This window comes from Mus musculus, chromosome 2 (assembly GCF_000001635.26).
Source record: "Mus musculus strain C57BL/6J chromosome 2, GRCm38.p6 C57BL/6J".
NCBI classification, from domain to species: Eukaryota; Metazoa; Chordata; class Mammalia; order Rodentia; family Muridae; genus Mus; species Mus musculus.
Window position 1 is genome coordinate 138,255,052 of NC_000068.7, and position 18,706 is coordinate 138,273,757.

General features: G+C 42.6%; 1 protein-coding gene across 2 annotated transcripts in view; it reads left to right on the forward strand.

Moving 5' to 3' along the window:
* Window positions 1-1,532: 1,532 nt before the first annotated feature.
* The window catches only part of Btbd3 (BTB (POZ) domain containing 3), a 30,841-nt gene continuing 13,667 nt past the window's right edge, over window positions 1,533-18,706 (forward strand). Inside the window, exon 1 of one of the 2 annotated variants that reach the window (NM_001025431.1) lies at window positions 1,533-1,703. The gene's annotated coding sequence lies outside the window, so the exon portion shown is untranslated. The remainder of the gene's footprint in view (window positions 1,704-18,706) is intronic. The other variant, XM_030250517.1, reaches the window with a different exon arrangement.

Consider the following 18,706-nt stretch of genomic DNA (forward strand, 5'->3'; position numbering starts at 1 on the left):
AATTCATAACCTCAGGGAGTTGTGAGGCCTGCTGAGCTCTTTCCTGCTTCGTGACAGAGTGTTGATGGCTCCAGCCTTGAGCAGGACTTGTGCTGATAACCATAGTAACTAACAAGTCAAGGATGTGAGACCATGCCACATTCTATAATAAGTTACTCCTTCCTCATCTCTTATAGTCTTCTTGGATTTACTTCATAATGTTCCTGAGCCCTCTGGGAGAATGATACAGATGTTCCATTTAGAGTTCAGCTTTCAACAGTTATTCTCAGCATGTTCAACAGTTATGAGTCTGAAGTAATGGCTGCTTACTGACCCAAACAAGTCTTTTTGACCAAAGCTGACAATAGCATCAATCTATGGACATAAAACAATATTCAGAAAGCAACTTGACAGGTATGACACATCGCATCCAGTTAGCAGAATGGGCCCATGATCTTCTAGCCACAGTTTTTTGACCAAGTCTATGATCGAAGATAAAGATTTCTTCCTGGGAAGCAAGCCCCAGATTAAAAACAAACAAACAAACAAACAAACAAACAAACAAAAGACCAGAAGGGGTTGGTTATCCCCCTAACAGATTTGCCAGTACTGCACCAGTGAGTTCATCTTGCCTGGGAAGTTAGTGATGTAGCATGCAGGCTCCACAACTAAGTAAGACTGGTCATGACACTTCTCCCTCAGCAGCCTGTACTGGTATAGTCCAGCTTGGTTTCTTTATGTTTTGTAACCAAAGCAGGTGTGGTTTCTTCAGCAAACAACAGAACAACAATTGTCTGTATTACTTTACCTTGCTGACCAGTAACTCAAGATCCCACTACTTCTTCCACAGGCGATAGCTAAGCATTTCAGACATTGTACCTCAAAAGGCCAACACAGGATTCCTCTGTCTCCCATCTTAAGCAATTCCCACTTATTCACTACTGGAATCTTGGACTAAGGGTTAAAGATTATTTCTAGAGGAGTTTCAACTACATTTCCAGCTGCCACTTTGACTCTCCAAGCAGCATCCAGAGTATTCTTGCCTCTGAGTGTTCACAAGCTCATAGTTCCCTTCAAAGCTTCTGCCTTTATGTTTATCTTCTCTAGCAGGTGAGTTTGTCTTTTCACCTCAGCGCTGCCTGTTTCTACATCTCCCAACTAAGCTTTCTTTAGCACTCCAGCCATTCTCCTTCCTTCTACCATTAAAGATTGTAGTTAATGTTTGCTCTTTCAAATGCCTGTCTCATCAGTCTAAAGGGAGTTCTAAACTCAAAGGCAACGTGCCTATTACTCCCGAAGACTGCTCTGGAGTCTGCAAAATAGATGCTCCATAAATATTTTCTATCTGATGTAATGAGTGAACTAGAGGAGGAAGTTTGCAATTTGTGGGACAAGGACACAGAGAGCTCCAGTAAGATTCCCTCTAAAGCGCCTCTCCAGTTTTCCCAGCCAGTCTTCCAGAGTCCCCGCCCACTACTCTCAGGGCCCGGGAAGGGGAGGGCTCTGCGCATGCCCCGTATCCAGGGCAGCCTCCGGGAGCGCCTCCCGGCCCCTCCTGGCGCTCGGGTGTGCGTTCACGGTCCCGGGGAGCGTGCCCTGCGTGCGGGTGCCCGCCTCGCCCGCCGGGCTCTGGATCCCTGAGTTCCTGGACCGGGCCTGCGGAGCGGGCACCTGGTCGGAGCTGCGAGAGGCGGTAGCGTCCGTGGCCACGCAGAAAGCTGACGGTGAGTGCTGGCGAGTGGCTGCTAGCTGCGCGCGTGCGCGGCGTGGGCCGAGGCGTGGGCGCGCGCCCGGAGGCGGGAGTGGCCGAACGAGGGGGCTCGGGAGGCTGCAGGCGAGGGGCGCGGGGGCGTGGGGGGCGACGAGATACCCGAGCTTCGTGCGGGTTACAGGGCCGTGCGTGCGGAGCAGGACGGCCCACGGGACCCTACGGGGCGAGGCGAACCTGGCCGCGACCGGGCAGACGACGTGGGCCAAACCACCTCGGTGGGGGCGGAGGTCCGGGACGGGGTGGCGGCCACTTGCATCGTGCAAGGCCGAGTCCGTCCCGAGCGCACCGAGAGCACCTAGGGGCCCGAGCAAACTTCTCCCAAGAAACTTATTGGGGCGTGGCCGTCGGGGTCGGGGGCTGGGGATCCTGGGGATCCACGCCCTGCCTTTTCCGCCCCGATCCCTGCAGGTGCGCCCTCGCCGGGGTCCTGTTGCTGCAGAAGTGCATCCTCCAAGTTCCCAGTGCCTTGCAGGGCCCATTCGCTCTAACCTAGAGGTTGAAGTTTGGTGGCTTGGTTGTTCTTGGTTGTTCGTTGCCTCGGGAAGGAAAGACTCTTACTGCCTTTATCTCAAAGAAAGTATTGTTAGGGCGTGCTTCATAGTCTGTGTGTCAAGCAACCTATTGTCCCATGTGCGCGTGCAGAAGACTAGCTCATTCTATTTGCTCATTTATTTATTTATTTTTAAAGAAGGCCGGTGGAGATAAGTGGGCTTTTTCTTTTCGAAATACTCCCGCCTCCTCCGTAGTTCCTGCTCTAGGATAGTTGTCTGTGCGGGAGGTTCCCCGGAGAGTTTTAAATCTCACGTGCTCCCATTGACTAATTCAAACCCAAGGCATTTATTTGGAAAACTATCTGCATGCAATTCGAAGTTCAGAGACACTGGTTTGGTAAGAGAAAGTCAGGTCTTTAGGTTTTACAAAGTAGTAGCATTCGGTTTGTAATTGCTGGGATGAATCTCCTTGTCCGGAACACAGAACAGCGGTTTGTCTCCCACTGAGGGGGGCGGGGGGGGGGGGCGACTGAAAATGCACAAAAGTGGTTTGTATTCAGCAGAGGAGGGAAAAAACTTCCTAACAGTCAAAGTCAAAGTTGAGCTAAACTATATGACTCTGGCATTTTAAATTCCTGTTGGAACTACGGTTCTCCCCTTGCCTCCCGCTTGGCCCCTTGTTACAGCCATGAGGCTATCTATCTCAGTTTAACCTTTCCTCCCAACCCTCTAACAGGGCCTCATATTTAATATAACTCAGTCTCTGGGAGAATATCCCTTCTTAGGCTTCTTGAATCTAAAGGGTTACTGTGGGTTTCCATAGCAACGGGTCCTCTAGGGGAAGTGGGCGGGACCTGCTACCATTGGGTTCTAAGCAGGACTCTTCCTTTTCATTCCCCATTGTAAGTTCTTCAGCCTCATTGCAGGTAAAGATGAGGTTGTCCGATTCCAGGTTTTTGTCTCTGAGATAATTAGAGATTTCCATGGAAGGATACTTCTCAGAGTTGAGTGGTCCTCACCCCTTTCACAGACACTCATCTGTCCACACTTGATTTATTAAGCAAAGTTCCAAGTTCCTAACGCTTTTCCTTCCACACACATACAAACCTGTGAATTGTGAACAATGTTTTTTAAAGCACTTAAAAAAATATATATGTTTTACCAATTTATAAACATGAAATATCCTACAGCCAGGCAAAGTTAAAAAGGAAACTGAAAAAAGGAAAATGACTCTCTTAACAATTTGTGAGGGGAAAATGCCACTGTCAGCGTTTTTACGTTGTTTTCACTCCTAGAAGGTGTTTTCCAAGACTATTTACAAAACTCAAAACCACTTGTAATATAATACTTTAAAAATGGCAAAGGGAGAGAGGCTCGGAACTCCTTCCTTCTAGCAACACACAGTCAAAGGTTTTTTGTTTTTTGTTTTTTTTTGCTTTTTAAAAACAAAACAAAACAAGCCACCAAGACCCCAATAAAGCAGGCTAGACATATGTTGCCGATGCGTTTAAGACTTCACTGTAAGTAATGGGTGTTGTGGATTCAAGTGTGCAGTGATTTGAGCATGTATTGGCCCTCTTTTGTTTTTGTGTGCTGATACAGTTTCTGTTAACTTGCTATTAACCTAAGCTTGCACCGTTGCACTGTGGGAAGGAAATGTTGCTGGGGATCTGTAGTCTGGACCAAGATTTTTATATTTTTTTAACCCAATTACAGCTTTTCTCCCCACACATTAAAATAACTACCAACCCCAGTCTAGAACAATAAAAGATCCCCGAGAACAGGTATTAATATGCCTTCATTGATAGGTTGTTTTGAAAAATTAGTTGCAGCTATAGCTGAGTATTTCTGCCATTTCCAGGGTTTTTAAAGCATCTTAAAGCAAATAGCATTTACCTTTATTTCAGACTTTGGGGGCTTACTGCAACAGATAGTAAGGAAATTAAAATCATAGTCACATCCCTTGGCCGTCACCATCTGTTAACTGCTTCTCCCTTCTATTTGGCTTTTTGTGCTTTCCTATAAAAGGTCAGACACAAGTTGGCTTTTTAAAGTTTCTGTTTGCTTACTCAAAACAGTCTCACTGTATAGCCCAGGCTTGCCTGGAGCTCACTGTGTATTCCAACCATCCTCTTGCCTCAGTTTCCTGAGTACTGCGATTATAGGCATGTGTCACCATACCTGGCTTTATGTGCTTTTAAATAGAACATTTTAATTAGCATTATATCACACTTGTCTCCTCTGCCTTTAAATCATATGAACAAAGGTTTTTATGATGAATAGGTCCATTTGTTTGAGTCTTATTTATTTAGAGGTTTTTTTTTTTTTTTTTTTTTTTTGTTCTGTTTTTTAAATAGTGCTTCTAGTTTCAACTCCCAGAATATACTGTTGTAAAGCCTAGATTGGCTACTTGCTGGGTGGTCTTAATTGTTTACTGTTTAAATATCTTTTCTTAGGATAAGGACAACTGTGGTGTGGAGCTTTGGGGAAATGGAATGAAGGATCAGGGAGAGCAGTGTGGTGGCAGAGCCTATGGGCTCAGTACAGTCCAGGAAACAGGCACAACTTCGGTCAGTGCCCTGTGTGGAAGTCCTAGCGTCTATGATTTGTTGGGCAAGATTTACAGCCCAAGAACTAGGTGAACTTCTTTATGGCTCCTGAGCTTGTTAACTTGGCTTTTGCAGTGACCTGTCCCTTCCTGACCTACACTGTGCTCAGATGTTCCAGCACCCACGTGTTTAGTCCATTCTGGTCTTCTGTAAAGATTGATTTAGTTTTAATATGCTTTATATCTATTGAAGTTGGTGATTTACTGCTGCTGGGAGTTGTCTGTACTAGTACCAGTCCTGCTTTGCTTTTAAATGGTGATTTTTTTAAAGTGAGTTAAATACATGATATATAATTTTTTAATTATTCATTACTTGTTTTGGCTTTGGGTCTTTTGAAGTGGAGTTGAGATTTATTGAAAACTGCATATAGATTTTAAGAACAAGGTTTAAGAGGAGAGATACTCAGGAAGAAAGGCTTATTTGCAGGTATTAACATGGGCTCTTCCCAGTCTCTTAATTACTCATTGGTGATTTATGTTATAATATTTTCCAGACAACAAAATACTTCCATTTCTTTAAAATAATATTTAACCCATTTTATATTATAATGCACTGTACATTATTATCACAATTTTATACTTCCATGCTTTTAAGTCCAATTGTCTCTTTGTCCTTTATGATTTTTCCTGTTAAAAGGTCGTGTTTCACAAGTCTGGGGTAAAGTGAACTAAGCAAAAACTTTGGAGACTTGAATCTGTTGGCCCTTTTTTCATCAGTACACCAATCCAGACCTTTATGCCAAAGTCTTACATTTAGAACACATAGAAATTGAGTAGGCCAGGTCACGTGATTTAAGAAATTCGTTTATTTACCTGTCCTTTCAGATAAAGATGCTAGATTTAAATTAATCTGTAGAGTTGTAAAGGTCTCCCAGACTTGTTGTATCTGTGGCCTTCTATCCCAGTCTGGTATTCTGTCTCCCAAGTGGTAACCGAATGAAAATAAGAGCTTGACTCCTCCCGGGTATAGTTGGGGGGAAGGGTTTACTATAGATATGAGGGAGAGCATAGACAAGAAGCATCTGGAAGGGTCCGGAGTGAACTGGGCCAGCAAAGTGGCCCGTGAGAGGAGAAAGTTGGGGAGAGATCCACAGGGAGAGAAGAGAGGATCAAAAGAGCATGTGGGAACCAAGAGAGGAGCCAGGAAACCATGTGGCCAGAATGACGATCTGAGTTTTAGGATTGGGGACAGAGTGAGAAGAGCTGGGAACTGCCCAGGTACTGAGTGAGACTTGTTCCAGGTTTCTTTGAGACCAGACAGCAACCAGTTTGGGCTGTTGCTTTTTCCTGCATATTTCCAGGACTCTACTTGCCAGGTGTTCTTCTTGGACTGACCAGAATAGTCTTTCCATGACCTCCACTGAAGGAGGGTCTAGAATTTATGGAGGAATTTGGCTGACTCTCAGCATCCTCTTTGCGTAGTTTCATAAGTGTGTTTACTTTACTTGTTGAAGAACACGTCCGTACCGTTGGGTTCTAGAACTCTCAGTGTCGCACAGTGAGGAGGTGGGGAGGGCATCTGTGCTTTGGAGAAAGGCCTCTCTGCTGCTGCTTTAGTGTATATGGGAAGGACGTGATTCGATGAATCTTGAGAACTAGAAATCACTGTTGCATTTGGCAAGCCCCATGCACCTGTAGAGTGGTCAGTGTTCCTGTTGGGAGACAGGAAAGGCGGCTCTTCAGACCTCCCATTTGCCTCAGCAGAATTCAGTTTCTTCAACAAGGCCCTGACCTCTCTGCTGGAGCTCTTCGTTTGTTCCTCTTGTATTCTATCTATCAAACTGGCTGGCCAGTATAAGGCATGGTGGTTTTGCATATGCATTTTATGATTGCTTGTTACTCCAAAAGCATTGCCTCGTATTCTCTTGGCTGCAGATAATGACACTTGTATTTGCTGTTTCATAATAATTACATTTCAAAATTTTACCTTATGGTGAGTTGCACTGGCATTTTGCAGTCTTATAAAATGGTTCTGGGCCATGATCAGTAGTAACTGTTCCTGTATGAACTTGTGTTTTATTTTGATAGACAGAAGAGGAGAACAGTTTGACTTCTGGTTTGTCATGGTATCATATCAGGACAAGGGAATTTATCCTATTTGATTTACATTTAAGACGTTTTAATATTTGAAAGAATGGTATTTGAACGTTAGCAAATGGCCATTGGCATTTGTCACTTACCACTGGCATTTCTTAAAGTATTGAACTGATTTGAGCTTCAAGTTATCAGTTTGGATCCATTCCATTTCTGCATAATTCTTTAGAAAGTTGAATTCACCAGAAGACTGAATTGTAGCATAGTCAATCACAATCGTGCTTTCTGTGATGTGGGACAGGAGTCGATTTACTCTGGGTTCTTAGGAAGAAAATATTCCTGCTTACTGAACTCTCCCTTCGTTTGTTGACAGCTTTGGAAATAATCAGCCATCTCTTCTTGAGTCACTTCTGTGGTTGATTTGTATAGGCTTTTGATTTTTTAACTCAAATTTTCTTGATGCGTGCTCATTTTCTCTTTTTTACCTACCTGCTACTTTGAACTAGACCAAAGCTTGCTTCCTCCCAGCCTTGATGCGGTACTCACAGTATTTTAATATAGTATAGTGCATCTCCCTGCAGTTTCCCAATGTATGTTGCTACCTGCTCAGACAGCTCCAAATACTTTTTTCACTAAATTGCTTTATAAGACAGTCTCAACAAGCCCACCACCGAATGGTCTTTCTCTGTAACCCTGATCCTTTCTAGGGCTATTCATTCTAAAACCCTGGATGTGACCTTACCTTTTCTCTCCTAGACCTACATCTGGGGTTACTCAGAACTGTGCCTTCAACCAGAAAGTAGCCCTTTCCTCTCCTCTCCTCTTAGCATCTCTTTCCTATCAGTCCCTGCTGGTGTTATTGCAGTGGCCTTCCAAGGGAAAACTGGACTCCTCTCCTTCACTTGCTCCTATCAGCGTAACTACCAGAATGGTTTCTCTCTTCTCTCCTGCTTTGCCTCTGCTGTCACCTCGTCTACTTTTCCTAGTTGTTGTACCCAGGGCTCTGCTCTTGCCAGAAAACTGCTCTGTCTACCACTGATCTATTTCCTCCACACCAAAATGGTCTTTTCAAATTTTAAATCCGCATAGGCTTAAAACTCTCCAGAGCCCTCTGTGTCGCACAAGCCAGTTCCTTCCGATTCACATCGATTACACAATCCTGTCCCGTTAACTCTAACCTTGCCTCTCGTTTGTCCTCTCCTACTCTCCACTGTAGCTGTCCATCCTTCCTTGCTAACCCTTGAACACCGTAGGCACATTCCCATGTTAAGTCTACGTGCTGGACTTTCCCTCCCTCTGCCTGTAATATTACACACTCCCGCCATGCAGATCCCTCCATGAGCTCCTCGACTCCTTTAAGTCTCCGAACCCTTCCACCTTTCTTAGCGAGCGCTAACCCGAACATAACGGTAAGAGGTACACTCCTTGCAGCATGTGCCTTTTCTATAGCATAACTTACCTTAGAAATTACGTATAAGATATTATTTTGACTTTGTGAATTGCTTCTCCCCCCCATTCCTGTTATACTCTTGGGGCTCCGGGGGGGGGGGGTGAGATTGAAGTTTGTTGACTGTCCCAAATGGCTGTTCTATAGAGGATTACAGTAGATATTTTTGTAAGTATAGTCTTCTTACTTCCTTTTTTCCAGTGCATTTCTAAGAAAATAGTATTTTCATAACCCTTTGGCACTTGTGGGCCTAACACTGATGGTTGACCATCCTACCAGCAAGGATGAAGTTCTAGAACTTGTAGCTTAGGGTGAGCTGTAATGCAGAATGGCTCGGAGGAGTAAATGGGATTATTACCTGTGAAGTAGTAAATCGTACACATGTGTGAGACCAGGTCATTTAGCTGTCAGGAAAGCTGCCTTGGCCTCCCTATTCCCATCTTATTATGTAGGTTCTAGAATCTCTGGATGTCAGTCTTGTAAGGTAGGCAGTAGCACTGCCTAAGACATCTTTTTAAAACGTGCTTGAGTGCCTTGGTAGCTCTCAGTGATGTTCTTTCCCTCTGCTTGGTTCTTTACCCATCTGTGTCTGCTTCTAAAGTTAAGATAGACCCACTTCCTTCTCTCTCTCTCTCTCTCTCTCTCTCTCTCTCTCTCTCTCTCTCTCTCTCTCTCTCCAACTGGAGATTTTGGTATCAGAGCATCTTTTATGTGTCCCTTAAATCTGATGCTCTTTCTGAAATCTCTTCAGTGACATGATTTTGTCCCTGCAGAGCCATTCAGAGGCACATTAGTAGATGTAATATTAAATCTACAAAAGCAGAGGGTCTCATTTGTTTACCTTGAGTTTTCCAGAGAAGGGGCATTGCTGTCCTTCTGCTTTAGTCACTAGTTGTCATTTTACTTTGCTTAGTTTGTAGCCTCTATTTGGGTCCTTCAACTCTAAAAATGCAATAAAAACTCACCCCCTTTCCTTTTTCTATGGGAAGACAGTATCCTCTGACTTTCAGATTCATCCGATGAAACACACACACACACACACACACACAAACACACACACACACACAGAGAGAGAGAGAGAGAGAGAGAGAAAGAGAGAGAGAGAGAGAGAGAGACTAATTTTAAATCATGATGGTGCTCTCTAGACATACATGAAACCAGTAGCTCTCATATCTAAATCCAAAATTAAGGATTTTTTCTATTTTTTTTAATCTTTCTCTCACTCTGTATTTAGTTCCTTATGTGTATGGATTTTATGGGTAAGAGTAACCTGCATGTTGAGCTGCATAGTGTAAACATTTCAGCCATGATCTGCACACAGAGACTGCATGCTAGCGAAGCATTGTTCTCATGCACTTGCCTTGTCTTTGAAGCTCACTGGATCCACAGTTTGTTATTAGGAAAACTTAATAGCACAGTTTCAACTCATTTTATATTGAGTTCTCAGTAGTCAGTAACCAAAAGGAAAGAAAGGCTTGACCTCCTGGATGGTGAATCCTGTTTCCTGTAGGTTCAGCCATTAATAGGCATGCCTTAGAAAAATACACCCTTTTCTACCTTGTTGAGGGTCTCCTTTAGGTTGTTTGCTCTTTCCTAAGCCCTGTGAAAATCTTTGGTTTTATTATTTTTTAATGTACTCATTTATTTGTTTTGTTTTGTCTGTTTTGAATTGCTATCTCACTTCTCTGTATCAGCTGTTTTTGTTCTGTTCTGTTTTGTTTTGTTTTTATGTCATATTCCTGTTCGTTACTGAGGGACTAACTCTGGACCTTGGCTGCTGTTATATTTTAAGTCTCTGCATAGAGAAGGGTTTCTAATAAAAACCACCTCCCACTTTTTTAATGTTTGTTAAAGGAAAATGTAAGTAGTTTAAAGTCAAATGCTTTGAATCTGACTTAGGCTGAGCTACCTGCCTAAATAGCCTGGAAATCCACCAAGTTCTTAATCTCACTATCAACAGTGCAAATGTGGAGAAGGTTCCCAGAAGCACCTTCTTAGGAGGAGGGTTCAGGCTTCAAGGAGCTGATGGCAGCTGGCGAATGTCAGCCACTGCCCTTCCCCTTGCTTCCTGTCCTGCTGTGAAGACTGGGTTGAGAGCTGCTGCTTCCCCTCGCCCTCCCTGGTAGATCAGGGCCGCAAGACTCTTGCGTGCTTGAAGTGCTGCAGTGTCTTGGAAATGAACTGTTCTCAACGGGGCCAGGAGTGGAGAGAAGGGTGTGCAGTCGAGCCATCCCCACATGACGCCACAGGACGCCAGCACATAATTAGTAAATGCATATAGCTGCTTTATTTGAGTATAAGTTCCAGTTAATTTGTCACTTCCCATTCACGAAGTGTTTGTGTGAGATCCGTTCATGTCTCCCCTGAAGTCTCTAGCTGGTTTCTTTCCATCATGTTGCCAATGAGCATCTCCGCACAGCCTGCGTCTGTCCTGGGCCCTGTTAGCAAATGGCTCTGGCATGGCCTCAAGGTCACCATCAGGCAGGATGTGGCTGTGACTTTTTTTTTTTAAAGGTTAATTGCCATGTAGATTTCCAAAACGGTATTGGTGACCTTTTTGTACCTCTGTCATGCTAAAAGCTGTTAGATCTTCTTGTACTTTGGATGGATTTTTTTTTTTTTATCAGTGTACGGTTTTGTTGATATATGTTTCATTTTTTTATGCAGTGTGTGATTCTGAGCATTGTGATTAGAAAACACTGGTTCACTGAGATGTGTGAACCTTTCAAATGTTGGCACTTTTCATTATACAGTATCAAGAAGTCAGATAATACTATAGCCGCTTTCATCAGAACAGTGTTAATGTAAAGTACTGGGAAATTTTCTGACTTCGTTATCATGGTTTCCAAAATTTCTGATTTTTTTTCCTGAGAGGCTTGAAGTGCACCACCGGCGGTAAACATTGTCCATTTCTCTTGAAAGGCCAGGCTTACCTTCTTTTGAGGAACTGTCTATCAAGAGTCTTGATAAGCACACCTTGCTAATTCTCTCAGGTAGCAATAGCTTACAAATGCTGCAGGTTTGACTCACACAAATTCCACAAAAGCTTCACTTGAGGCAACCATTCTCTTTCCGTTTCATCAGAAATGCCTTGTACGGGCTTCTTGGTTCTTAAGGTGTATACTCAAGCGTTGGGCTTACTAAGGCAGATGTTGCTTTTCTGCGGCTTCTCTTAGGTGCTGTGAGACATGACTTGGGTGACAGCTAAGGAGTGTGGAGATGGGCTATTCCTCAGTCCTGCGGGCTGCTCACCAGTTGTGTAAATGCCCCGTTATTGGTGTGGCTGGGGGAATGAGGAAGGAAAGTGATAGTCCTCCTTCAGTAAGTCTTCTGCACACTAGCGAGCATCCGCTGGGGTGGCCTTCCTCGGGCTTTGCATGGCAGTGAAAAAAGTCAGGCTGTGGAGCAGTCCTTTCCCTTGACTTTGGGAAGAAGATCCCTTCCTTTTCTGTTTGTGGCACAGAGCTCTCCTGTGGAGAATTTGAGTTCTGCATCACTACTGCCAGATGCTGCTCTGGGAGACTCTCGCCGGTGCCTCTCTAGCTACTTCCCCAAGCAGTGCTGTCCAGAAGTCTTTAAGATACATGATACTTTTAATTAAACAGGTCCACACAGAATATATTTACATTATACCACCTCCCAGAAATACTTACTTTTTTATAGCCAGGAGAATTTACTATTGATTTCTTTTTCTTTTTCTTTTTTTTTATTCACCAGAATAAAGTCCATTTTATCCCAGTCTTGTGAGGGAATGTGTAGATGAGAGCTGAACTGTTGTAGATCTGCCTTGATCCCCATTCACATGGCTGACAGATTGACACAAGGGCCTAGAACAAGACACAACAGATGTAAGCAGCGCACCGTTCCTCTGTTAGGAAGTGATCCAAACCTAGGTGTGTGCTGGTAGTGGCTTGCTGGGAAGGCATGAGGCTTTGGGCTGCCCTATTCACACGCACCTGTTTTACTGATACGTTTAAAGATAGGGTTTGTCTAACGTAGTGGAAATTCATCCATTCAATGTTAAATACAGATGAAAAATCTCTCAGAGCCGCAGAAAAGTCTTTTTAATTAGAATTTTTTGAGTTATTCATATGACTGCCTTGCTTTTTTCATGTGGATCACAGAACTTATCATCCTTTCCAGTTCATTACATCACTAAAACTCTCTACTGGTGCTATAAATAAATATGCGCAACCATGAATTGAGTTTGGTTGAAAGCAGCTTTGTCCTGGTAAGTGAGCTTGCCCCTGGTTAACCCACACTTGTCTGTGGATGTCTGCATGCATTAGATGTTAGGCTTCTAGTGCACCAGAGCCCTACTTTACACGCATGTAGGGACTTGCTTTAGGTTAAGCTTTAGTATTTTCAGTTGCTTTAGCTACAAGCAAAATGTAGTATTATAAACTGCATGTGTGCTGGGACTTGCTTGGGAGAGCCTCGGGATACGTTTAATGGCTCTAGGTTCTTTGCCACTGCACCTAGTCTAAGCTTGCACCACAGACGCTTGGAAACACTTAGACCCCAGTCTCAGGCCATTTTACCTTCGGATCAGTTGCACTGCTTACATTTAATATAGGCTGCTAACTGGACTTGGACTTGTTGAGCTTGAACTTTGCTCTTATGTAACCAGAGAATGCCAGGTGTGTGGGTGTGGCCTGTTAGCTCTCCATAGAGATATGAGATGCAGCCCCAGAGAATGCACTCTCCTCTGGTACATAAAGCAAGGGAGTGCAGTTGGATGTGGAAAGTCAAAATGCCAAGGAGTCCTGGACTGCAGAGTGAAGGAAGGGGCTTGCTTGTAATCAGCCCATGAGAAAGGGGAGCTGTGAGAGTGACAAGGTGCAGCAGAGCATCTGTACTACGAGAAAAAAAAAAAAAAGAGGACAAGTCAGGAGAGCTCTAGTGAGGGAGTCACACTGGGGTCATAGAGACCCAGAGCACATTGTGAGTCCTGTGGCTTTTTCCTGATTGTGAAAGCAAGATAGGGCCACTTTTGCCTGCGTAGATATTTGTGTATTCTCCTGGAGTGCAGCAGAGTCCATTCCCATTGTGTTGTGATAGGGTTGTTTGGTTTTTTTGTTTTTTGTTTTTTGATGGAGAGTATCTCAGTACAGCTCATATTTGGCCACCTGCCATTTAATAAACCTCTTTCTCTTCTCTTCTCTTCTCTTCTCTTCTCTTCTCTTCTCTTCTCTTCTCTTCTCTTCTCTTCTCTCTCTCTCTCTCTCTCTCTCTCTCTCTCTCTCTGATTGATGTTATTTTAAATTTTACTAGAGGATATTAGTGTACACAAATAGTGAATCCTTACTAGTTCCATGACATGCCCACAGCTGCCTATGTAAAGAGAACTAGCTGACTTAGATATAAATTATGTTCTGTCTTTGGAGCCTAAGGTTGGCTTTGCTCTGATCCCAGTTGTCATCACACTGACGTGGATATCCTATGAGACCACACAGCTGTAAACTGTGTCAACATGTGTTATTAAGAAGAGTTAAGAGTTACCCCCTCTAAAGATGTATGCTAACTTCAGTGACAGTTAAGGGCCACAGCACATGCTGTGTCTGAGCATTGTGTGACGTATATTGGGAAATCCAGATTTAATAACAGGTTTTTGAGAAAAGAGTCACATTTTAAGAGCCGTTAGATTATTTTATTTTTACCTGTGAGTAATACAAGCACTGACCTACTTAAATAGTAACCTTATGACAAAAAAAATAAAAGTTACTGAGCATATTACTGGAATTGAACTTGTGTTTCAATACCTTATTTTCTTGTTCTATTATAAGAACCCAGGGTAAGTGTAGACATTCCTCAACATTTGTTCATTTTACAACAGCAAGAGAAGGGGGCAACAAAGGAATGCTTTACCAGTGCCACTCTGTTTCCTGTGGCAAATGGAGGGTCTCTCAATGTTTCTTGGTGTTGATGTCATTAAGGTTAAACAAAAATTTACAGTACACTGTACCTTCATAACATCTTTCACATCACACCTAAGGAATTGCAGTTTAAAGCTAATTAAAAACCCAGGCCAGGAGAGATGCAGTTGGTGTTGAGAGTGCATACTGCTTTTGCAGAAGGTATGGGTTCAGTCCCTGCAACCACATGACAGCTTGCTATACTGCCTGTAACTTTAGTGCCAGCAGATCCAGTGCCATCCTCTGGCATGCATGAGTAACTGCATGCATTTGGTGCACATAAGCTCATGTAGACACATGGATACACACACACACACACACACACACACACACACAGAGAGAGAGAGAGAGAGAGAGAGAGAGAGAGAGAGAGAGAGAGAGTTCTTAAAATTAATTAAAAGTAGCATAAGCCATGTTTAATTTGAACTTAGAAGAGATTTTGCTGGAAGTTAGTTTTTACAGTATCCCCATCATAGGCTTCTTTTGCAAGGAAAGTTGTTAATAATTTTGGTAATGCATATATCTTCTTAAACTTTCATTTGAAAGTGTATATTTCAGAGAAGGTATGTTAGAACCAAGCATGGGGGTTACAAACTTCAGATCCTAGTACCTAGAGACTGAGGCACTGGGATTCCTCTGAGTTTGAGAATAGCCAATCCATGTAGCAAGACCCCATTGGAAGAAAGGAAGGAAGGAAGGAAGGAAGGAAGGAAGGAAGGAAGGAAGGAAGGAAGGCAGGCAGGCAGGCAAGCATGCAAGAGAAGGCTGTGAAGGAGCTCTGTCATCTCAGTCACTGCTGTTTTCTTGTTGTTTCCTAGACTTCCCTGAGCATCCAACCCTTCAGCTTTGTATCATAATCAATTAATGGAAATTATATTTTATTCTAATTATATGTATTATAAAAATGAAGAAAGAAGCCTCATTAAGTAGTAGTTAACTGATACCATATGGATGTATGTATAGTGGTGAATCCAAACACAGAATTTTCTATATGAAAATAAGGTATTGGAACAAAAATTCAATTCCAGTAATAGTATCCTTATAATACTAATCAGGCACATTAAAGAATAAAATTGAAAAGGTCTTGATAATCTTTATTGATGAAGTGTTTTGGTGTGACCAGATAGTGGTAAATAAAGGGTTATTTCCATAGGGGAACATCAGATATTTGGGTAGCATTTGTTTAGGGTACTTACTTTTTAGAAGCGTTTCATTAAGAGTTACGAGTGCCGTATCATTTTGTCTGTGACAGATTTGGAATCCCACTAATGATCAAAAGCGGTGCAGAATAAATCTCAAGTGGTTTGGGACTCAGCTGGATTCTTTGTTCCCATTCTGTGTGCTCATTGGAGCAGGATCACTTTCCCAGTAGAGTAAGATGTTCGTAATTTAAGTTTGTGAGTGACAAGTGTTTCAGATTTTGTGATCTGATCTGATTGTGATGTTCTTGGTGATTCTCCTCCTAATATGGGTAATAAGGGTTGAGTCCACCAAAATAAACCACCATCTTTGTGGTACACTTATGTGCTGTTTTGTTTCTTTTTATAATTTACCAAAGCACATTAATTTTCTGTCTCTGTCATCTAAAGCAAACAGATGATCTAGAAAAGGTCACAGTAATGGTTTGGAGTTGTTCCACTGTGGCCATTCCCAGTAGGATTAGAGTTCCCTGTTGGATCAAAGCAGCTTCCCTTCAGAGATCTTCCAAAGAGATCTCAGGGCCTGAACTTTCTTTGGATTCATTGTTTTTAAGTATATCCTAAGTCATATGGGAGAGGGTATGTGTTCATTATAATCATGTTTCTCACTTTTAAACTAAGATGTTAATATACGTTATTCTATTTGTCTGAATATACACAGTATCTTTTTGGTCTTGGGCCTAGCCTTTAAGGGTTGTGCTATCTCTCTAGCCCATACACATCATCTTTGTTTGTTTGCTAAAGATAGATTTATTTATTTTATATACAGCGATCTGACTGCATGTATGCATTCAGGCCAGAGAAGGCACCAGATCTCATTATAGATGGTTATGAACTACCATGTGGTTGCTGGGAATTGAACTCGGTATCTCTGTAAAAACAGACAGTGCTCTTAACCTCTGAGCAGTGTAACTGAGCATCCTTCAAGGACTTGTTCCCCACCCCCGGCCCCCAGTTTTATTTTACACAGTTGTTAGAGTTAGTCTTTGATAAATCTCTCTAGCAGCTATTACTCAGAGAGTTACTGGTCTCTACTCATTTCTTTTCCTTACACGTTTACCTGTGCAGTAAGAAAAATCACGGAAGTGGGATGCTTTGCTGAGGCTGGCAATGGACATTCTCAGGATTTCCACCTACATTTTCTACCATGTCGACGGTTGTCATAGTAGCACCCTTAGTTGAGAATTGTGATGATATACTTTATCAGATGCCTGCATGATGGAAGTGCTGTTGCTCTAATGCGGGTCAGCCAGAATTCTAAGTCCTCATCTTGTCTGCCTCAGTGAGTAATAGTTAAGCAACCTAGAGAAAAAGATGGCTTTCTTTCTTTGAGTTGAGTTGGATTATTTCACTGACTTCATTATTTTATACCATTTATCCCATTATTTTATAGAGTACAAGAAAACTAATGGTTACAAACATTAGATGTCTTAGAATCATTACAGTCCAGATTAAAGTCTTAGTTTGTGGGAGAACTTAGTAAAGCATTGTATACACATTTATGTATAATCATAGTGTTAAACTATGTGTTTATATACATGTCTTTGTATATGCCCATACGTGCCAGGCCAGAAGTAGATTTTTTTTTTAAATTAAAAAATCCCAGAGAGGAAATTATTTATAAGATGATTTAGGGTACATAAAATTTTTCATCTAAATATTTAAAAATCTAAAATACTTTTATCAGGGTATCTAAACCTTAGATAGCTATGTATTGAGTATCACTTGATAAATCTTAAATACTCCCTTTCAAGATCATCTCATTTACTGTCTGGATGAATAATTTGAGATTTAAATGAGTTGTTTAGTATTCTAAACAAGGTGTGTACTGAGGTACAGTGTGTTACAGAGCTGTAATTATTGGGTATATAAAATACTACAAAGGCTTTTTTAAAGAATTAATTATTCATGCCTACTGACAATTGATGTGTTCTGAGTTTGAATGCTTCCCACCTGATTTCAAGGTTAGCTGGAGTTGTTTGCAGTAAAGGAGGCGACTTAGTAAACTCACCATCAGCCTTGCTTACCCTTCCAGACAACTGAGGGATGCCTTGCCCAAAGGCTTGTATTAGGTATCATCACTGTGGTGCTAGAGCTCAGAATGGCTCATTGAAAGATTCCAGTTAGAGATGGCTCCTGTGAGCATTGCTGGTCAGGAGGCTAGATGACTGCTTGCAGATTCTGGCTTTGTTGTAGGTACAGCAGGGCACTAGCCGCCAGCATTGGCCACCTCCTTGTTTGTGGCTTGCGGTGTTGGCTCCAGGTGTAGATTTGGTGGTAGCCATGCAGGATTCTGAGATTGCTGAGGCCCTGTTCTAAACACATAGTTCACAGTCATGATTATCCAGACTTGAAAATCAGAGCAAGCTATAAAGTAACTTGGAACCACAGGTGGGGCCAGAACACGCCTGGAGGATGAAATGTCCGCAGCTATGCTGCTTGAAGACGCTGCGAGGATGGTAAGGCAGAGCCTTATGTTCTGGTTGAGTTTACTCTAACTGGTGCTTTCTGCGTGAGTCCAATTGCCACTTACCGTGAGAGCTTACCTTTGTAGACCACTTTAACATTTATCAAAGTGTTTTCACAAACATGTAATTTTGACTTCACAGTAAATGTGAGGGGGCTGAGCCGTATGTAATTATTCTATTTGGCAGATGAGGAAAATGAGGCTCTCAGATACTAAGTAACCAACCTTCAAGTCACTTGTTGATGGCTTTTAGCTTTTTCACTATTCATGCTGTCTTGGTCGGCTCTTCATTTATCTCCAAAATTAGAAAGCATGTCCCATGTTTTCTGGCAGCTGCTGCCATCTTTAGAGATGGCCGGCATTTTGCCACTTATCTCTCTAACCTCCCAGACCACAAGCATAATGCTTGCTTGGTACTGAAAGGACACATAAGCCAATCCCAGGCAGCATTCTAGCCCAACTCATCAGGTTGAAGTGTTTCCTGTTACGTCCTGTGACTCGGGGTTGAGAGTGACACTCTCTCAGTCTACCACACTGCCTTGGTTTTTACCTGTCCTGTAGTAAGCCACGTACGTACAAGTCCAGACAACGAGACTAGAGTTAGAACAAGCTAAACTAGAGTTGCCAGTGTTGTTGTTGCGGACACAAAATCCCATGTTAACCTGGAGTATCTGGTTTTCTGACCTTAGGTTTACGTGGAGAGCCTCCTGAATATCAGCAACTTCCCCAAGGCTCTTCCTTCCCATGAAAGGACTTTCTAGATCCTGTCCATTTCTTGCCTGAAATGCCCAACTG